The sequence below is a fragment of the Dryobates pubescens genome, chromosome 28, assembly GCF_014839835.1.
Source record: "Dryobates pubescens isolate bDryPub1 chromosome 28, bDryPub1.pri, whole genome shotgun sequence".
Taxonomy (NCBI): Eukaryota; Metazoa; Chordata; class Aves; order Piciformes; family Picidae; genus Dryobates; species Dryobates pubescens.
This window is the reverse complement of record NC_071639.1, coordinates 4,535,126-4,557,377: the sequence shown is the minus strand read 5'-3', so window position 1 is coordinate 4,557,377 and position 22,252 is coordinate 4,535,126. Positions and strand designations below refer to the sequence as shown.

Genomic DNA, 22,252 nt, shown 5'->3' with positions numbered 1-22,252 from the left:
TATCTGGCTCATTTCGACCAGTTCTCACGCCAGAGCAGCTCCTTTGATGTGACCATCAAACCCCAAGGATGCCCAATAGCAGTAGCCACCAACAAAACAATAGAGAAGTAATAATTCAGTATAAATATGTAAAACCTTGCTTGCCTGTGTGCCCAGCTTTTGCAGTGGGGAGTTTCTGTGCCTGTGGTTGAAACTGGAAACAAAAAAAGAGAAGCAAAGAACCTTTTCTTTCCTTCTTTCTTTCTATCCTCCTTCCTTCCTTCCTTCCTTCCTTTCTTTCTTTCCTTCTTTCCCTCTTTCTTTCTTTCTTTCTTTCTTTCTTTCTTTCTTTCTTTCTTTCTTTCTTTCTTTCTTTCTTTCTTTCTTTCTTTCTTTCTTTCTTTCTTTCTTTCTTTCTTTCTTTCTTTCTTTCTTTCTTTCTTTCTTTCTTTCTTTCTTTCTTTCTTTCTTTCTTTCTTTCTTTCTTTCTTTCTTTCTTTCTTTTTCTTTCTTTCTTCCTCCCTCCTTCCCTCCTTCCCTCCTTGCCTCCCTCCCTCCCTCCCTCCCTCCCTTCCTTCCTTCCTTCCCTCCTTGCCTCCCTCCCTCCCTCCCTTCCTCCCTTCCTTCCTTCCTTCCTTCCTTCCTTCCTTCCTTCCTTCCTTCCTTCCTTCCTTCCTTCCTTCCTTCCTTCCTTCCTTCCTTCCTTCCTTCCTTCCTTCCTTCCTTCCCTCCTTCCTTCCCTCCTTCCTTCCCTCCTTCCTTCCCTCCTTCCTTCCCTCCCTCCCTCTCTGTATTACCCTTTAAGGGAAAAAATGCTGGGCATGTTAGATATTTTTTAGCTGTTAGATATTTTCTAGAGTGACTTTTTTTTTGGCTAAGGGAGGGCTCCCTGATGCTTTCAAAATCAGTCTGATAGTTCAGATTGGATGTTAGGAAGAAGTTCTTCTCCATGAGGGTGGTGAGAGACTGGCACAGGTTGCCCAGGGAAGTGGTGGAAGCCTCATCCCTGGAGGTGTTTGCAGCCAGGCTGGATGTGGCTCTGGGCAGCCTGCTGTAGTGTGAGGTGTCCCTGCCCATGGCAGGGGGGTTGGAACTGGATAATCCTTGACATCCCTTCCAACCCTAACAATTCTATGATTCAGAGACAATATGCACTTAAGGACTGCTCCTGCAGCAGGACTAAGGGCCTTAGGCATACTCAGAGCAGCTATTCCACTTCAGTGGGACTGTCCATGTAAATGAAATTATTCATGCTTTTAAGCCCCAGTGGGACCCAAGCCTTAAAGGATAAATTCTCATTTGTCTGGCTTGTAACAATGTTTAGGTGTCCAGTTCCTTTTAACTGCTTAAACACATCAGAAATACAACTGTTCATGACTCTGCTCCTTGGACACCCACCTGTAAAGTGGGAATAGTGTTATTTAGTTTCTTGTCCTTGATCTTGTCTAATTAGACCTCAGAGTCCTGTCTCCAAAGTGGTGATCATCTTGGGAGCACCCTTAACTAAAGTTTCCAGCCCTTATCATAAGCCTCCAGCTGTCCTGGAGCCCAGATGCTAGTGGGGGAGGCAAATTCCTGGTGGCATAAAGGATACCATAGAAGAAAAATTCCTTTCAAATTGTATGACGACCAGAGGAGAAGTAGAATTGATTAAATGACTTCCAGCCAGTTTTTTACTCTTAAAGCTGTGATAAACAGCAGGTACAAGAGATTTTAGGATACCTGGCTTTCAAAAGCCCTGAAGTACCTGCAAGTACCAACAGGATGGGAATGAATAAGCAGAGGATGCTACTTCTGGGTATTGCTGAGCTGAGCTGTCCTGGGGGACTCACAGCCATTCTCGGGCTGAGGAGACTCCTGACTGCCCATAAGCAGACAGCTGCCTGTGCTGGATTTATCTCCCCCTGTCATGAATCACCCACTCCCAGTAGTCCAGCAATGAAGTCACTAAGAAAGCAGACTGGTGGGGGGTGACAGGCACCTCTTCTGACCTTCTGTGTTTCTGAAGTGTGGCAGTATGGTACATCACAGGGAGCTGCTGCATAATGCCTGTGTTCACAGCCAGAGCCACCAGCAGCTCCTCTCACTCCTTTCTCACCAAACACAGACTTGGGGAGGTCGTAGTGGCAAGCTGAGAACTTCAGAAACGGGTCTGGCACACACACAAGAGCTCCCTGTGATGAGCCTTGTAGGAGAGTCACAGTGACAGGAGCTCATGCTCACTGTGTCACATGCTTCACACTCAGCTTCAGCCTGCTTGCTTAAGGGAAGATGAATGCAGCATGCTTAGAGGGGTGAAAGCCACCCAGCAGACTACAGCAAGGTATTCCACTTTCATTGACCCAAGGCCATGATCCAAACAGATCTGAATCATACAATCATTAAGGTTGGAAAAGATCACTAAGATCCTCAACTGCCAACCCAACACCATCCTGGCCATTAGACCATGTCCCATAGTGCCACATCCACATGTTTCTTGAGCATGTCCAGGGGTGGTGAATCTACAACTGCAGCCTTAAATAATAGAACTTAAATAGAATTAACCAGGTTGGAAAAGACCTTTGAGATCATCCAGTCCAACCTACCACCCAACACCATCTCATCAACTAAACCATGGCACTAAATGCCTCATCCAATTTCTTTTTAAACACCTCCAGTGATGGTGACTCCACCACCTCCCTGGGCAGCACATTCCAATAGCCAATCTCTCTCTCTATGAAGAATTTCTTTCTAACATCCAGCCTAAACCTCCCCTGGCACAGCTTGAGACTGTGCCTTCTTGTTCTGGTGCTGGTTGCCTGGGAGAAGAGACCAGCCCCCACCTGGCTACAACCTCCCTTCAGGTAGTTGTAGAGAGCAAGAAGGTCTCCCTATGAGCTTCCTCTTCTCCAGTCCTGTTCCAGTGCCTGACCACTCCTTCAGAAAGAAAGTTTTCCCAGTACCTAAACCCATCTTGAGGTAGAGAACAAGCAAACTGGAGACTGCACACTGCAAAACTCCACCCTGGAAGAATCAGACAGTGCCTCCTCTGAGCAGAGGGGAAGATGACTCCACTTCCCTTCCTTTTATTTCGCTGGATGTGAGCTCTTGTGCAGAACTGCAGTTTGCACAGTACCAATTAAGCCATTTATGGAATGCAGACTTGTCATTTTTGTTCCCCAAACAAATAAACAAACAGAAACCCCTTGCAAAGGATGTGGGGCCAGCCTGAGCATGCAGCCACTCAGCAGCAGAAGGCACCCTGCCACCACCACGCTCCATCAGCCGCCTTGGCCCGGCCCGGGTCACTGCTACTCCCCGTCACACGCAGCAGGCAGCACTGCCAGGAAGAGCATGTGTTGTCATATCAATTTATAGTCTGTTATTATTATTTTTCCTCCCCCCCCCCTGCTTTTGGGGAAAGCTGGCACCTCTCAGCTGCATTTCCCTGCCAGCCCAACAAGAATTAGGCGGCGCATAATAGCGTCGTCAATAGAGTTGACTGAAACGCAATTAATCAAAGCAGCACATGGGAAAGAAAGCACAGGGGGGAAAGCAGAAGGTAATGATCGACTGGAGCCACAAGGCAGTCGTAAAAGGGGTCTAGAAAGCAGATTTTTCAGAGTGCAAGTGAAAAAGTTCAGGCTTTTAAAAAGATCAGAGCTTTCACCGTCCCGTGATCAGAGCACTTTTTAATAGGACATGGCAATTGCTCCTGTAAAAAAGGACTTGGGGAAAAAGGGTCCCTGGGTAGCACTGTTTAGTTTGTGTGTGGTAATTAAATCTGCATTTGACTTTCATTACCATCACCTTAAATAAAATGCCTGGGCTTGGATAAAATGATTTCTCTTGAAGCATGGTCGAGGGTAAATTTTCCAGCTGGAGTTCTGAAGGGGCAGTCCGAGCAGAGCTAGAAATGAAGCTGTGATGGTTTGGGGTGGTTTTAAGTGTATCTTACTGTCCAGGAGGAGTTCCATATTTAATCTGAGACTTACAGTTATGCTTTAAGTAGTATTTTACAGAAAGGGTGATGAGGAGAGGTAATAAGATGGGAAAAAATATAATCTGGAGAAAGGATTGTGTGTCTGAAAGCAGCTTTTTCTTTCTTTATTTTCCCTTCCATCTCCCCCAGTTTAATAAACACTTGGCCTTGTTTGTGTCCTTTGACTGCCATGGTGACAACAGCACAGACTGCTCCCATGGTTCACCAGCTTTGTGCAGCAAGGAACAAAACCAAACCCTTCTTGTCTCCCCAGGCAGCTGATGCCCTGGGATGCAGAAATTCTGCTTCCCTCCTTTGCCTTGGCACGGACTTTTTGCATGCTCTGGTGAGACCTTGCCTGGAGTACCATGTCCAGCTATGGGACTCCCAACAGAATAGAATAGAATAGAATAGGAAGAGAATAGGAAGAGAAGAGAAGAGAAGAGAAGAGAAGAGAAGAGAAGAGAAGAGAAGAGAAGAGAAGAGAAGAGAAGAGAAGAGAAGAGAAGAGAAGAGAAGAGAAGAGGAAGAGAAAGGAATAGGAATAGGAATAGGAATAGGAATAGGAATAGGAATAGGAATAGGAATAGGATTAACCAGGTTGGAAAAGACCTTTGAGATCATCAGGTCCAACCTATCACCCAACACCATCTAATCAACTAAACCATGGCACCAAGTGCCTCATCCAGCCTCTTCCTAAACACCTCCAGGGATGGTGACTCCACCACCTCCCTGGGCAGCACATTCCAATGGCAAATCACTCTTTCTGTGCAGAACAGAGAGGCATGGAGCTGCTGGAGGAGGTCCAGAGGAGGCCCAGAAAGATGATCAGAGGGCTGAAGAATCTCTCCTATGAAGACAGGTTGAAAGAATTGTGGCTGTTCGTTCAGCCTGGAGAAGAGAAGGATCTGGAGTGACCTTATTAGCTACATTTCATTATCTGAAGGGGACCTGCAGGAGGGCTGGGGAGGGACTGTTTATAAGGGCTTGTGATGATAGGACCAGGGACAATGGTTTCAAACTGGAGCAGGGGAGATTTAGGTCAGACATAAAGAGGAAGTTCTTCACTATGACAGTGGTGGAACACTGGAACAGGTTGTGCAGGGCTGTGGCTGAGGCCTCATACCTGGGGACATTCAAGGTTAATGATGGAACCCTGAGCAACCTGATCTAGTCAGAGGTGTCCCTGCTGACTGCAAGGGGGTCAGAAAAGATGACCTTCGAGGGTCCCTTCCAACCCAATGCAATCTGTGAATATTCAGTTCAAAATCTATAGGTGGAAAGCAGAGATGGCATTGGCTGTGAGGATGGGGCCACATGGTTCTTCATCACTCTATAGGAAGAGGATAGATCATCAATGTATAAATGTCACAGACAGAACGAGATGTTGAAGACTTTCAGTCATACTCCCTGATAATGCTTGGTAACTTCTCTGTTTTAAATGCTGCATTAAGGCTGTTTAAAAGACAGTTTGTAGAGCTTCCATGGACAGCCTTAGACCAGAGGAAAGGAGATGATCCTGGAGGTCCCTTCCAAACTGGTATTCTATGAATTTGGTATTCTGTAAAACACGGTACATATGATTTTGGCTTAATAACAGCTTCAGCTTTGTCAGCAAATACAAAGCCTTCGTTATTCTGCAGCTGATGAGAACCTATGGGATCAAATGGGAAACGTTCAGGACAGGGACTGTGCTGGGTGGTGGCAGAGATGGGGCCAGGGCGCCACCTCGTGGCCTGTTCGTGAGTTGTTTTTATGGATAGGCTGATAGCCCTGTAGAAGACAGCAATGAAGTTGTGCTGGTTTCTGCCCATAGTAAAACAAAAACCAAGGGGATAAGCAGCGGCCAGAGTGTCCTGGGAACAGAATAAATCCCAATGACTGCATGTCTGTGTGTGTCTTTCAGACGGAAGTGACATATGAGGGCAAGTAGAAAACATGCCTCTAGGAAAAAATTCTATGATTTTATAGTATGGGCAGAGGGTTGAGAGAATAAAATAAAATAAAATAAAATAAAATAAAATAAAATAAAATAAAATAAAATAAAATAAAATAAAATAAAATAAAATAAAATAAAATAAAATAAAATAAAATAAAATAAAATAAAATAAAATAAAATAAAATAAAATAAAATAAAAATATTGGGGTGACTTGATGGAAGAAAAAGGAGCTTCCCTGACCGGGAATCGAACCCGGGCCGCGGCGGTGAGAGCGCCGAATCCTAACCACTAGACCACCAGGGATCCACAGACAACGCTTCCGCCATCTTCCTCAAGAGCTCACTTACAAAAGTACATAGGCTGCACAGTCTTACTATCCCGCTTGTTTCTCTGCTTTGTGCTCCCCCTTTCTGGGCAGTACCAAGCCGCAGACGCAGCGGTGTGTCGGGAGGGACGTTCCATTCCACGCCACAGAAGGGGGAAACGACTGCGGCCTTGGGAGAAGGAGGTGCCACCGGCGAGGCGGGTGACGGGCCCTCGCCGTGGGCGGGAGACGGGATGGCGGTAGGAGGCCGGGCAGGACAGAGCCTCGGGCCCCGCCGTGCCACCCGTCCGGCACAGGAAGAGCGACCTGCACAGCGCGACAGGCAAGAGCTGCGCGGCCGGCGCAGGGCGGGCCGGGCCGGGCCGGGTCTCCCTCCTCCCGCAGGGGCCCCTCCCTCCGCCTCGGGCTGCTGGGCAGGTGGCAGTGAGTGGCGGCCGCGGAGCCGGGCGGGGTTCTGTCCGCGCTGGCTGTGCTCGCAGCTCCTCACAAAGCCTCTCCGCGGGGTGCTGTAACGGCTCCGGAGGGACAGCTTCCTCAGCCTAGCGCTTTGCTCTGCAGACCCCGGCCGGCCGCTCCCGGGAGGGACGGGACGGGACGGGACGGGACGAGGGTGCTACTGGTGCTGCTCTGCTCTGTCCGAATTACTCCTCAGGCAGACTGCAGGAGCCAGGAGAGCACAGCAGCTCCGGGTGTGGGTGTTTGGTCTGCAGGGGAGAGCCGGTCAAAAGGCCTGCCGTGGCTCCATTAGGGAAAGCAGTCTGGCGCTTCCCTTGCCTGGCCCTGCCAGGGCCTCCTTAAGCCGTAGGTAGGGATCCGGGATGGCTTTTTCGGGTAGGGTTTTCTGAGAGGAGAACTCAGACTGTGTGAGCCCTATTCTCCCTGCTGTGTTGATTGCAGGAGTAAAGTAGATGTGCAAGCTGTGGTAGTAAAAAGAAAATAGAAGAATTAGAATAGAATAGAATAGAATAGAATAGAATAGAATAGAATAGAATAGAATAAGTCAGGTTGGAATCATAGAATCAACAAGGTTGGAAAAGACCCCAGAGACCATCAAGTCCAACCTGTCACCCAACACCATCTAATCAACAAAACCATGGCTTCAAGTGCCACATCCAATCCCCTCCTGAACACCCCCAGGGATGGCGACTCCACCACCTCCCTGGGCAGCACATCCCAGTCCAACCTATCACCCAACACCATCTAATCAACTAAACCATGGCACCAAGCACCCCATCCAGTCTCTTCCTAAACACCTCCAGGGATGGTGACTCCACCACCTCCCTGGGCAGCACATTCCAAGGGCAAATCTCTCTGAGAAGAACTTCTTTCTAACATCTAGCCTAAACCTCCCCTATTTAAGCACTGTCCACAATATAAAATGAATTGCTTTATACAAGCAAATTTCTCCCATTCTTGAGCTCTCTGCCTCTGAAACGCATTATATAAGAAACCTTTTCCATGCTGAGAAACGCAGGCTTCAGACTTCATGCTTGTGGACCCCACAAATGCCTCTTAGCTTATCTGCAGAGAAACACAGAATCATTTAGATTGGAAAAGACCTTTGAGCTCATGAAGTCCAACCATTAACACTACTCTTATCAAAGGCACCACTAAGCCATATCCCCAAGCATCACATTCACATGGCTTTTAAACACCTCCAGGAATGGTGATCTTCAAAAGCTTTAGAGTCTGATGGCAAACTTAAGGAGACCTCTTTCCTCAGGGATGATCCTCAGGAGGTTTGGGTGTTTGGTGTCTGTCTCACCAGAGCCCCTGTTCAGCCAAGGGTTTATTTCATGCCATACTCTTCGAAGTAGCAGGCTTGAACAAAATCGGTATCCTGATTGTGACAGAGCTTTCTTTTGTCCAATGTGAGCAATGTTACTCTGCAGTGATGGAGATAACACACAAATGATGAGGTTACAAACAGGCCCTATCAGATACAATCAGCTATCTTACATCCTGCAAGAGCTGCACTTGGCATGAGTGATAGCAGCTTCTTTGATAAGATCAGGGCATTTCAGTCCTTGAGACAAAGCTGTAGAGTGCTGGAGGCAGAGCACAGCTCAGGCTGAGGCACCACAGAGACCTAAGGCCACTGCAAAGAAGGGGATGTGGTTAGGTGAGAGAGGTTGCCTGGGCCCAGCAAGTTATGTATGCCCCTAGCTGAAGAGCAAGGCAAAGTGGGACCTGGTTTCCTGTGGCTCTGAGACAAGGGAAAATTTGCCAGTGCTACTACAGTGATGATTTTGGCCCCAGAACCTGCAAGGAACACCAGGAAATACTGAGGTCGTTCTATACTTCAGAAACTGAGCTAGTTTTAAAGGGCTTTGTATCTTTCACAGGCTCCCTTGTCTCATGGTTAAAAGCTTAGGCTTCCCCAACCTGGGTGCTTCTCAGGTGGGTTTTGGAGATGCTGTAATGCTATCAGCACTTGAGACAGAGAAGTTAAAAGTAGGAGAGGTCCATGTCACCTGCATTTGCAGTGCTGAAGACGTTTGTGACAGAAGGATCATTGCCACTGTACTTAGAGTGCCTCTGTTGTGTGACATCTCAGAGGAAAGCAGGGTTGAGCCTCTCAGGTTCTTATGATGCCTTCTGACAATTTCAGAAGAGTAGCTGACCCTGTGAAAGATGGATTCCCATGCCTGATTGTAAGGTGGGTGAATGTGTTTTGTCCATGTCTTAGGAGACTGTCAGATGTAGAAGCAAATAATTCCTGCTTTGTTATCACAGGATCATACAATTGTTTGTGTTGGAAGTGACCTTTACAGTTCAGATAGTCCAACCTCCCTGCAGTGAGCAGGGACATCTTCAACTAGAGCAGGTTGCTGACACTGGATGTTTCCAGGGATGGAGATTCTACTGCCTCTCTGGGCAGCCTGGGCCAGTGTTTCACCACCCTTTTCATAAAGAATTTATTCCTTCTATCAAATCTAAACCTACCCTCTTTTAATTTAAACCATTACCCCTTGTCCACTGTATTTGACAATTAGCATTATTTTTGAGATGATTCATGTATTATACTAAATTTCTGTTGCCCAGTGAAAGAGTTGTTGGTTTCATCTGTAAGAGCAGTGAAAACTCTAGTATATGTACTAGAGAAATCTCACTGAAATGAGACATCTTACAGAAACAAGAAATCTCACTGAAGTAAGAAATCTTTTCCTGGATGCAATCCCAGGCTGTGGGAGGCTGACCATTAGCTCAGAGGAGACCTTATTGCTGTCTACAGCTCCCTGAAGGGAGGTTGTAGCCAGGTGGGGGTTGGTCTCTTCTCCCAGGCAACCAGCACCAGAACAAGAGGACACAGTCTCAAGCTGCACCAGGGGAGGTTTAGGCTGGAGGTGAGGAAGAAGTTCTTCATAGAAAGAGAGATTGGCCATTGGAATGTGCTGCCCAGGGAGGTCCCTCCAGATCCTTCTCCAGGCTGAACGAACAGCCACAATTCTTTCAGCCTGTCTTCATAGGAGAGATTCTTCAGCCCTCTGATCATCTTTCTGGGCCTCCTCTGGACCTGCTCCAGCAGCTCCATGCCTCTCTATTCTGCACAGAAAGAGTGATTTGCCATTGGAATGTGCTGCCCAGGGAGGTGGTGGAATCACCATCACTGGAGGTGTTTAGGAAGAGACTGGATGGGGTGCTTGGTACCATGGTTTAGTTGATTAGATAGTGTTGGGTGATAGGTTGGAGTTGATGATCTCAAAGGTCTCTTCCGACCTGGTTAATTCTATTCTATTCTATTCTATTCTATTCTATTCTATTCTATTCTATTCTATTCTATTCTATTCCATTCCATTCCATTCCATTCCATTCCATTCCATTCCATTCCATTCCATTCCATTCCATTCCACTCTACCACCAGGGCAGAGCATTGAGCCAGGTGCTGTCTGGTTATTTTTAGACATAGCTTTCTTTTCCATCCAAGTCATGTGCAGTGACAAAAGATTATGCTTCTTTCTCTGGCTTCCTGTACCTGGCAGAACAGTGCATCAGTGAAGCTGCCAGCGATTCAGCCTCCTGTCAGCGCAGCAGTGGGGCCTGTGCCTGCATCCCTGCTGCAGGAGGAAGATCTTCCTGCGTGGAAGGAATGGCAGAGGCTGATTTCTTTTCACTTGACGCAACAGCAGCGTGTCAGTGAAACCAAGTGAGTAACATTTGATGTTAGAGGTGCTGTACCTGGGCTTTCAGACTTTGGTCTGCAAAGCTGCATTCTGGAACCTGAAAAATCAGAGTGATTCCTTCCAGTGCCAGCTCTAAAGCAGCCTGCAATTAGCTTGTCTGTTCCATAGGAATATATTACATATTATTATTACTTTAATTTGCTGTGTTAATTCATCTGTGACAGCAGGCTCACTGTGTAAAGAGGAGTAAGAACAACATCACACTAATGTGCTAATTTACTGAAAGTATATTATTCAGGTGTGTTTCTGCTATATAATGGCAAGTACAAATTGCCTTTAGTAGCTGGCATACCAGCTTTACCAGTAGTGAAAATCCTGGATTTGCACAGGAGCTGTGAGTGGTATTTATAACTATGTGTAATGTGTGCATTGATCACTCCTCTTTAACTGTCTGTTTGCTCTGGGAAGTCTTGGCATTGGCTTTTCTTTTTTAAGTTAGCCTGCTTTAAAATGCACACCAATCCCAGTTTCAGGGAGGGGGAGAGGAGAGAGGAGGAAAAGATGATGCACAGTCTTCAGCTTTTTTAATCCCCATGTATGATCAGAGTGATTACTGAACTCTTTGATTGTAATGATTTTTCAGGGGGAAACTATTATTGTAGTTTCTATTTCTTACATCTGTTTTAATGCTAATAATGTTTTAATGGAAGTGATCTCGGGAAAATCTCAAAAGGTGCTGTCCAAACATCACAACAGCTCTGATACTCTTAGCTCCATCACCTTCCAAGCTGTACAGTGGCTTGCTCAATCTTCTTGCAGTTGAACTTCAACAGAGGTAGGGGGCAGAGCAGAATTTGCAGTGTCATGTCTTAATGTGCCAGCTAGTCATGTGCTAGTCACAGAATATACTTTAAAGATCTTGAAGAAAAATGGAGAAATAACTCACCAGCAGTGTTTTTAGAACTAACTGTAGAAGCTCATGTTTTCCTTGCTCTTCCAGTCTTCCCCTGACACTGTATTTGATCCAGGAAGACTTGTGTCAGCGTTTTTAACTCTTAGCATGTGTTATCATAGAATCAATAAGGTTGGACAAGACCTCAGAGATCAAGTCCAACCTACCACCCAACCCCTTATGACTAACTAAACCATGGCTCCAAGTGCCACATCCAAGCCTTTCTTAAACACCTCTAGGGATGGGGACTCCACCACCTGGGCAGCACATTCCAGTGGCCAATTACTGTTTCTGGGAGGAACTTTCTCTTCACCTTGAGCCTAAACTTCCCCTGGCACAGCTTGAGTCTGTGTCCTCTCATTCTGTCAATGGTGCCTGGGAGAAGAGACCAACCCTCACCTGGCTACAACCTCCCTTCAGGTAGTTGTAAACAGCAATAAGGTCTCCCCTGAGCCTCCTCTTCTCCACATGATTCTGGGGTTTGACACAAGGTATGGTGGTGGGATGCCCACTGAGTTCAACAAAATACCTTACCTGAAACAAATATAACTTATTGCAATCTCTGAGCAAATTCCTTCTGAAGAAGGAATCCTCAGAATCCTCAAAATCCTTCTGAGCAGCCAGCACCAGAACAAGAGGACACAGTCTCAAGCTGCACCAGGGGAAGTTTAGGCTTGAGGTGAGGAGAAAGTTCTTCCCAGAGAGAGTTGTTCGCCATTGGAATGTGCTGCCCAGGGAGGTGGTGGAGTCCCCGTTCCTGGAGGTGTTCAAGAGGGGATTGGATGTGGCACTTGGTGCCCTGGTCTAGTAGTCATGAGGTTTTGGGTGACAGGTTGGACCTGATGATCTTAGAGGTCTTTTCCAACCTTCTTGATGCTATGATTCTATGATTCTCTTGTACACTCATTCTTCTGCAGAGCATTTTGGAAGCAACTTCTGGTTTGCTGTACTGGACACTTAGAAATGGGTGCAGCAAATCAGTTCTTAGGGGAGAACTAAAAGTTTCAAACTGTGGTTTAGTTCTCTTAGTGATGACACTTAGAGAAATTTTCAACACTTCCATCAAACTGAGTTCTATCTAGACAATCAATTCCAAGTTACAGGGTTAGCTGAGGACACTCAGAAATTTCATCATTATATAAAGGGAAGAAACCAGGCTGAAAATAGCAATGCATTATCACAGAAGTCAGCCCCCCAGTGCATGGCAGGATCAAGCAGAGCCTCAATTATGCATAAAAGTCTGCCAATATGAAACCTATTTTGTGACTTCATGGTGAATAATTGTAAGAGTAATTGGGAAAACCAGGATGGCTGCTAATGGAAAAAGGAAAGATTAGTGTCACCTTTATTTTTATACCTATTCAAGGCTGGACAGTTATGGTGTTCAAGCTCAGCAGTGTAATCCTTTATCACAGATTTTCTTTCTTAAGCCACAAGCTAACAGTTACAGATGTTGTTAAAAACCAAAGTAGTGACACGAACCACACATGAGCAAGACAGTGTTTGTTTCTGGTGCTAACATAAGCTGATCTGAGTGCAGGCCATAAACATTGTAAGGCCCTCTGACAGTTTTTTTTCTCTGTGATCACAGTATCACAGTATCAACTAAGGTTGGAAGAGACCTCAAAGATCATTGAGTCCAACCTGGCACCACAGACCTCATGACTAGACCATGGCACCAAGTGCCACATCCAATCCCCTCTTGAACACCTCCAGGGATGGGGACTCCACCACCTCCGTGGGCAGCACATTCCAATGGCTAACAACTCTCTCAGTGAAGAACTTTCTCCTCAGCTCGAGCCTAAACCTCCCCTGGCACAGCTTGAGACTGTGTCCTCTTGTTCTGGTGCTGGTTGCTAGAGAGAAGAGACCAACCCCTTCCTGGCTACAACCACCTTTCAGGTTGTTGTAGAGAGCAAAAAGGTCTCCCCTGAGCCTCCTCTTCTCCAGGCTAAACAATCCCAGCTCCCTCAGCCTCTCCTCATAGGGCTGTGCTCGAGGCCTCTCACCAGCCTTGTTGCCCTTCTCTGGACACCTTCAAATGTCTCAATGTCCTTCCTAAACTGAGGGGCCCAGAACTGGACACAGTACTGTGACCTAACCAATGCAGAGTACAGGGGCACAATAACTTCCCTGCTCCTGCTGGCTACACTATTCTTAATGCAGGCCAGGATGCCATTGGCCTTCTTGGCCACCTGGGCACAATATATATATATGCAGCTCTATTAATATACACTGAAGTGTGAGGTGGGAGAGATCAAACCCCATTCAAACATTGCCCTTAAGTGTCCCAAGTCTGTTCTGTCTTCCATGGGTTTTTAAGCATGTGAGTTTGTGTGAGGCATCTTTTTCAAGGGTAAAATTCTCAGTTTGTAAGTGGTTAAAAAAAAGCAAACTTCAGGACTATCTCCATCAAAATAGTGCTGTCAGTGACAAAACAAAATTGCCTCTCCTGAAAGGAATGAGCAAGATGAATTTAAGATTTTTCTCAGGTATTGCAAGCACCAATATCACAAAGACAATTAATTAAATGATGTTAGAGCATTTGCATCCCAATCAGTTGCTGTGGAACACATTGCTATGGGAAAGAGCAAACCATTTGGACTATCTTCTATCCTCTGTGCTATGGAGAGACCAAAATTAAATGTTACTTTAAAAATTATGTGTGTGCATATCTATCTGAGTCATTTTAACAGGCAGTCAAGCAATACCTCTTACCTCCAGACTCAGTAAAATCAGATGGTGTGTTAGATGCCACTCACACAGTTTCTTACAGTGACATGAAGCCTGTGGGTTGAGCTCTGGGTGATAACCCACAGTGCTGTAACCAGAACTTGCAATGATGCTTCTGTTCCAGTCTCAGCTTGCTTATTCTACTGCTCTGACAGGAGTTGGAATGATTTCTTCTTCATGCCAGTGGGCTAGAATATGTATTTGAGATGCTTGGGGCAACATTGATACTATAGAAATGTGGAGTTTCTGTGTCTGCTCCATGGAGTCTGTGTCCTCATATAGCTTTCTACACAATACAGCAGAGGTGCTGGGAGTGATGATGGGTGGTGAAGTGGTACATTACAGAGTCACAGAATGGGGGTGGAAAAGACCTCCATGAAGTGCAACCCCTTTACCAGAGCAGGATCACCTAGGGCAGGCCACACAGTATCACATCGGGGAGAGTTTTGAATGTCTCCAGAGAAGGACACTCCACAACCTCTTTTGGCAGCCTGTTTCAGTGTTCTGTCAGCCTCACAGTGAGAAAGCTTTTTTCCTTATTGGGACAGAGACAGCTTTTCCTGGAGTTAAAGAAGGTGTTAATCACTATCATTGTGTGAGTTCAGCTAAGAGATTAAGTGGGATTTTCACTGCTTTGATGGGCAGGGCTGCATACCTTCCACCTTGGTTTGGCAAACCCAGAAGTCGTCAAATAAACAATACTATTTTCTTTCTCTCTGCAGTTTTATTCCTCTTCCCTCCACACACTGTTTTGTTACCTAAGCAATACCAGACAGCAAGGCCCCATTCTTTGTGCTGTGTTAGAGAACCCAGTGAGCTCTTTGAGATTTTAACCAACGTTAACTTTGGGTTTGCCTGTCTTTTGCCTGGGCAGTACAGACACAAGATAGAGTAACTGCAATATGCTAGCAAAGTGTGTCCTCTAAGCAGGAGACTTTTACAAGAGATTTTCTTTAGAACATAAACAGTTTTGGAGAAGTAAACAAACAAAACACATGGACATTTCAATTGTAGCAGACAGGTTAGTGGAGCAATTGTCCCAGTGCTGACACTGAGTGGTAGAAAGCATCTGTTGAGTAGGGTAATGGGAGTGATGGGCCATGGCTCCGTGTCCAAGGCAGAGTTGCATTCAGCCCCAAAATCCACATGGATGGTTTTGAAATGGATCTTTAATCAGCTGTTAGTTTAGGCTGCTGACAGAAGCTGTCTTAGTAAAAAACATGTTGGATTTGTAACATCCTAACTACTCGAAGAGTCTTGTCTGGAGACACCTGCTTGCTGCTCTTGCTCATTCCTTTAGCAGCTGTAGGGGTATGTATACATGTTCTTATCTGTGCAGCTATCTGCCTAGCTGCAGGCTTTTGAACTGCCAGAGCTGAGGATTTAGTGCTATTGCAATACCAAAGGCCTTTTCCTTAGCTTTCCAGTGTTTCAGAGCTAGCCACTGGCTGAAGGGGGGAATGGGGAGCCAGATCTTGTCTAGGCTACCGCAGAGGTCTGGAGCCATCTCAGGTAAGGGAATGGGGTTCCCGGTACCTGTTTTGGTTTGGGGTGTTGGGGCAAGGAGCCTGCATGCTGGCAGTATGGAAACAGCAGATAGAGATGGCAGGGTGTTCAGCTTCTCGTGGGTCTGGAGGCTTTGATTAACCCCCGTTTCCAAAATCAGTGCTTTCACTTCAGTTCTGCCCTTGAGAAAACTCATCCCCAGCGGCAGGGCCAGGCGCTTGGGCTTCACGGAGAAAGAGACCAGTCACAGCTTCTTTCTGGCTCCAAAGATGGACCCCATTGCCCAGGACAGGGGCTAGTCCGCAGCACAGCGGGCCGGTGCAGCGGCTCGCTCGGGGGAGCGCGCCCGTCTGTCCCCGCCCAGTGCCCCGGTACCGGCCCGCTCCCGGAGCGCGGCGGCGCCGCCCCACAGCCCCAGCCCCGGGCGGCAGCGCTCCGCTGGGGCCGGGCGGAAGGCGGGGACGCGGCGGAGGGGCGGAGCCGCGGGCGGGGCCCGGGGAGAACGGCGGAGCCGACGCTGCTGTGGCTGAGCGGGGAGCGGTGCAGTCGGAGCTCCCGCAGCGACCTCCGGCAGCGGGGCCTGGGCGCAGTGCCGCGGGGCCGCCATGGCGCTAGGGCCCCCGCCCTGCAGGTGCGCGCCGCGGTGGGGGCGCGTTGCGTTCTGCGGGCGCAGGGCAGGGGGATGGCGGGCGGCTCTGCGCCGCCACGGCCTTGTTCCCTGGCAGGGGCGGCGGTGCCGGGCAGCCGGCGGAGCCCCGGCGGGGCGGGGGGCAGCGGCGCGGGCGGTGGTGTGGTGCCGGAGGAGCTGTTCGCCTGCTCGTTTTCTGTAGAGAGCCCGCTCGGCTTCGCAGCGCAGGGAGTGAGGGGTGTGCCCGGTGCCCGTGGGGTGCTCCTGCTGCTGCGTGCGCGGCCGGAGGACGCGGGGGCTGCGGGGTCCCGCCGGCCCCGGTGGCTCTGCCCGCCGCGCCGTGCCTGCGAGACCCGGGTGCCGCCTCTGCTGCCGCCCTTGCCCAGCCGACAGAGCTGAGCGGGCTGCTTTTGTTGGCTTGCGCGGCTTCAAACCTCGTTTATTTCCTCCCTCCCCAGATAACTGGATGATTTACTGGAATGTTCCAGGCTCTCTCTATAGTACAGTCTCAGGTTGTCATGATTAAGAAGTGCTGCCGAGTGCCAAAGGTGTGTTAGTAACTGATTTAGTCTCTTGAATCTGTGCAACGGACTTTCCACTCTGTACCTCATCATAGAGGCATCTTGGTTGGAAAAGCCCTTTAAGATCGTCGAGTCCAACCATTCTCTAGCTCTATTAAGCCTGGTGCTAAACCATGTCCTTCAGCACCACATCTCTGCCTCTTTGAAACGCCTCCGGGGATAGGGATTTAGCCACTTCCCTGAACAGCCTGTTCAAATCTTTGAGAACCCTTCCAGTGAAGAATTTTCTTCTCATATCCAACCTAAACCTCCCCTGATGCAACTTGAGGACACTTCCTCTTGTCCTATCACTTGTTATTAGAGACAAGAGACCACCCCCACCTGCCTCCAACCTCCTTTCAGGGAGCTGTGGAAGGTGAGATGGTCAACTTCAGAGTTGCTTTTGGGTGGAGGGGCTGAGCTGTGTGTTGGTGATGTGTGTGCAGTGTAAGGGTGCTAAAGGATGCGGTAACTGTTTGTCTTCTAGGTGGTGAAGTAAGATGCTGAATGCTTAGTCTCCATAACAGGCTTTTACTGTGTGTTTACTTCACATGCCACAATTACTGTTCTCCCATTAAGCAGTCCTACATTTCTTGTATTAATGCATAATGATGGACTTTCTGGATGGGTAGGTGCCTATTAATCGATTATGGTTTGCCTCAAATGCTAAGGGCCTGTGTTTGGATGATGCTTAAAATGCATACTGATGAACTCTCCCAGTATATTCTATCAGCAAGGGGTTCACACAGTGTGGAAATCCCATTTTGCTAATGTTCTTTTTGGATGTGCATGTGTAAATGCCTTCAGAAAATGGATGGAGAAGGCAAGAGAAAGTGCCAAGGACAGTCTGTGTGCATATGTGCTTTCTGTATTAGAATTACTTTAAGCTATGGTTAAAAATATGTGAGTCCTGGTGCATTTTAGGCTGCTTTTTCTTTCCTCCTTTTATCTAGAAAATATCCATGAAAACACACAAAATATTTTGAGGCACTGAATATAGGCAAATAATGCTGTGAAGAGCTGGTTGGGGGTTGGCTCTAGTAAATACTTGGCTAGCTTATGGACTTGAGTTCAGTGGACAGCTTGCAAATACCTTACAGTGTTAGGGAATAATTCCCTCTATTCAAATAAAGGTGAATTCACTGGAAAGTGATTTGGGTTGGAGAGTAACAGTTCTGGAAAAAGCAACTGAATTATGAGAATCCTACAGATGGAGACTGCAGCCAGAGTGGCTCCCTGCTGTCACCCAGCTGGGTATTTCAGAGGTGGGAAATTAGTGTGAGCCTTTACAGCATGATCTGACACAAGAAATTGCTGCTCCAGGCAACTGAAGGTGTTCACAAGTTGTAATTATGATGGAAATGAGGGATAAAGGGACTCAATTTCCCTTTGCTTTCCAGTGGGCATTGGAGGAAAGATGGAATATAACCAGTGTCCAGAAAAATAATAATTCTCCCTGTGTGGCACCTGGCTTGTGCCCTCTGTGTCTTGGCAGGTGCCAGATGCAGCAGCAGGCACTTGTGGTCCTTAGCTTTATTGGTAAGGTGAATATAGTGCCATCACCTACAAAGCAGCAAGGGTGCTGGATCTCTTCCTCCTCTTGTTCAGTAAGCCAAAAAAAAACCCTTAAGACTATGGAGCCAGCTCTTGTTTTAGTGAGGAATCCACTTACTGGTGCAGTTACTGGTGGTGAGGATGGCCACCTGCCATGGATTTGGTGGCTCCTTCTCCCTGGTGTGAGCGAGCTTGGCCACGGGATCTGTGTCCTCATGGAGGAAAATGCTCGAGTCACGCTGCTGCTGCTGCTGCAAGATTCTCCTGGGGGGTTAAGGTTGCTATCCCCAAAAGAGGAAACAGTTGAGGAGTGAAGAGTCAGCATTAAGAACATTCACTTGGGCAGCTTCCCTTGCCCAGGAAGAGGAGCAGTGTAGGAGAAACAAGTGTTCAGATTATTTTTGTTCTTTTTGAATCTGATTAAGTTTCCTTATTCCTGTGGCATTTTGCCCTATCTGGATTCTGGAATCCTCAGTGAGGCAGTGACAAAATTTACATCAAGCTAGAGGGACTCTATTCCCCCCACTGACATAGTATTTCAGATTGATGTGTTGAAGGCAAACATGAGAGTATTGTATTTTCCCATCCTCCCCCTCCTTTTCTTTGCAAACCCTCCTGACTGTCTACAACTCCCTGAAGGGAGGTTGTAGCCAGGAGGGGATTGGTCTCTTCTCCCAGGCAACCAGCACCAGTACAAGAGGACACAGTCTCAAGCTGCACCAGGGGAAGTTTAGGCCAGAGGTGAGGAGAAAGTTCTTCTTAGAGAGAGTTGTTAGCCATTGGAATGTGCCGCCCAGGGAGGTGGTGGAGTCCCCATCCCTGGAGGTGTTCAAGAGGAGATTGGACGTGGCACTTGGTGCCATGGTTTAGTAGTCAAGAGGTGTTGGGTGACAGGTTGGACTTGATGATCCTTGAGGTCTCTTCCAACCTTATTGCTTCTATGATTCTGTTCTGTGCCTGTAGTTGGAACATTCTACTACTTGGTTCTTGATCAACAGGTCAGACATGAGAGAGTGACTGTGCCCCAGCTGGAAGGTGTGTTAAGAACTGTTCAGGTTTGACGTGGGCAGCAGAACAGGGCTGTGGTTGTGTGTCTGCAGTCTCTCTTCTGCTTGCCTTTGAGGACAAAGTGTGGGTAGGCTGTGGGGGATCTGTTGGTACTTCTGGATGGGTTGCAATGCAGAAGGTAGTAGTAAGTGCCTCGGGTGAGTTACTCCAGGTGCAGTGCTTTGCTCTCACACCACTGCTGCTCCCCATCTCTAACCAAGCTAGGAGAAATCCTACTGTGCAGGATCCTAGTGACATGCCTGTACCTACCTGAGATTTAACACATCCAAGTGCCGGGTTCTTCACATTGGCCACAACAACCCCATGCAGTACTACAGGCTGGGGTCAGAGTGGCTGGAGAGCGGCCAGGCAGAGAGGGACCTGGGGGTACTGGTTGATAGTAGGCTGAACATGAGCCTGCAGTGTGCCCAGGAGGCCAAGAAGGCCAATGGCATCCTGGCCTGCATCAGGAACAGTGTGGCCAGCAGGAGCAGGGAGGTCATTCTGTCCTGGACTCAGCACTGGTTAGGCCACACCTTGAGTCCTGTGTCCAGTTCTGGGCCTCTCAGTTTAGGAAGGAGGTTGACTTGCTGGAAGGTGTCCAGAGAAGGGCAAGGAGGCTGGGGAGGGATCTGGAGCACAGCCCTGTGAGGAGAGGCTGAGGGAGCTGGGGTTGCTTAGCCTGGAGAAGAGGAGGCTCAGGGGAGACCTCCTTGCTCTCTATGACTACCTGAAGGGAGGTTGTAGCCAGGTGGGGGTTGGTCTCTTCTCCCAGGCACCCAGCACCAGAACAAGAGGACACAGTCTCAAGCTGTGCCAGAGGAGGTTTAGGCTGGATGTTAGGAAGTAATTCTTCATAGAGAGAGTGAGTGGCCATTGGAATGTGCTGCCCAGGGAGGTTGTGGAGTCGCCCTCATTGGGGGTGTTTAGGAGGAGACTTGATAGGGTTCTGGGTGCCATGGTTGAGTTGATTAGGTGGTGTTGGATGATAGGTTGGAATCGATCTCGAGGGTCTCTTCCAACCTGGTTTATTCTATTCTATGTCAGATTTATTGTGATGGAATCACACTTCTGGCTTCGATGTGGAGCTCTCAGTGGATAGAGTACTCATCACAATCTTAACAAGCCTTTCTGATTATTGTTTATCTTGGTTTTAATGTGAGCTATGCTTTCAGCTGCATTCCCCAAATTCCATGTGCTGTGTGGTCCTCTGGCCTTGTCAGCAGGGTGAAGCTGCTCCCTGCTCTCAGTTACAGTGCCTTCTCCTACTCATGCACTGTAATTAAGCATTAGGCCTTCTCTTTGATGCATAGTGCCCACTGAGGTGCCACTTCATTCTTTTGTTGCCTTTACTATGGCTGCTGCATATGTTTCACAGGTATTTCTTCAGCACCCTGATTGAAATGCAGTCTCTGTGACTGCTCCTTGTATTTTAGTCATGGTTTAGAGGAGCAGAAAACATCCAGTGTGTGAGCAGGGAAGTTATTCTTGTTTATACAGGCAAGATTCATGTTTGCCTTTTGAATACTGTGTCAAATTAGAACTGTTGATGTGTCGTTCTGTCCTCATTTAGCAGGGTTTGAAAGGCTTTCATTAATAGCTACTGATTTCTAGAGAGATTTCCTTTACAGTAGAGCCTCACCCACTAATCACTGATTCTGGGATCTTCCCATAGGTTTTTTCCCATAGATATGAGTTGCCATTTCCCCAAATTTAAGCTTCCCTGGACAGCCAAAGAGCTGTCCCAGCTCACCACTTAGAGGGAGTCACAGCTTTGTTTTGCAGAGGTTCACGGTGAGAGCTGCTGCTTCCTTGAGCTCATCCTTGTCTTAGGAAAAGGTAATTTATTCCTGACTCATTTTTCAGGTAAATGTAACCTTTTCCAGCAGTGCTCTCTCTGTCTGCTGCTACTCCTGTCTGCTTTCTTGCAGGATTTTTCTTTTGTCCCACATACCATCTGTCTTTCTTTCTGCTTTGTTTTCTTTTTGAAATACTCTAAGCTAATGCAGCAGCAAAGTAGGAATATTTATGAACCATCACTGCCACCTTTGTTCAGAGGGGGAAGAGGTGTGGATGGCTTCCTGCCAGGTCGGGTGATGCTGTGATTGCAGAAGCAAGCTGAGATCTGCCTGGGGCCTTGGAGAGGATGCTACAAGGAGCAACTGCATCCTCAGTGGCTCAGCAGTGCTTGCATGCTGTGTCAGTAGTCACAGTGGTAGGTAGCACTAACCCATTGCTGTCATTAACAGGCTCCTGGTCAAGTAATGCCCCAGTCTGGTGCCAGGGGCTTTATTTTCACTCTCAGCTGCAGAAGCAGTGTTTCTCTAATGCTTTTTAAGGAGCTGTATGGATGCCAAAGACCTGGGCAGTTCTGATAAAGCTGTGTATGATCCTGTGGGCAGGTTGCAGCTGTAACAAGGCCTGAGAGCAGCTTGAGGTTTTCCTTCATGCTTCCTCACAAAGGTTTAGATAATTCAAAGGGCAGCATTGAAGAGTATAATGAATAGAGTAGAGTAAGCCAGGCTGGAAGAGACCTTCAAGAAGTAATTTTACTCATTAAGAGTATTTGTGCAATACTTTGATTACATATTGCAAGTGAAGACATTATTTTTAACATCTATTCAGTGTTTGATTTTCTTCTTAATTTTTTTTACTCCCTTTTTTTCCCCCCATCCTAGTTGCAGATCAAATCTTTTGCTGAAGACTGAATGGCTAAAGGTAGCAGATGTGATAACCCTGTGACAAAATCCAGGGAGTTCCATCTCTTCCAGCTCCCAAAGCTTATGAAGTGCAAGTGGTGCCTGGTAGATGCATAGGTGACATCTTGGTGACAAAAGGTGGAGGACTGAGGTGATAAAACTTTGCCTAGTACTTTGTTATGGAGCAGTGTGCTGAAAGGTGTCCAGGTATGTGGTGAAAGATTGACACTGCCTGCTGTAAGCC

At 47.5% G+C, this 22,252-nt stretch overlaps 1 protein-coding gene and 1 non-coding gene across 7 annotated transcripts in view; one reads left to right on the top strand and one right to left on the bottom strand.

Moving 5' to 3' along the window:
• Positions 1 to 6,111: 6,111 nt before the first annotated feature.
• Positions 6,112 to 6,183, bottom strand: TRNAE-CUC (transfer RNA glutamic acid (anticodon CUC)). The gene has a single exon. It is a non-coding gene; the product is annotated as a tRNA-Glu (tRNA).
• A 241-nt stretch (positions 6,184 to 6,424) lies between these two features.
• NCOA7 (nuclear receptor coactivator 7) overlaps positions 6,425 to 22,252 on the top strand; it is a 105,864-nt gene continuing 90,036 nt past the window's right edge. For 2 of the 6 annotated variants that reach the window (XM_054174144.1, XM_054174140.1), the window contains exon 1: positions 16,005 to 16,151. The gene's annotated coding sequence lies outside the window, so the exon portion shown is untranslated. Of the gene's footprint in view, positions 6,528 to 10,259; positions 10,353 to 16,003; positions 16,152 to 16,615; positions 16,697 to 22,252 lie in introns of those variants that run through there. The other 4 variants (XM_054174142.1, XM_054174141.1, XM_054174145.1 and 1 more) reach the window with 4 other exon arrangements.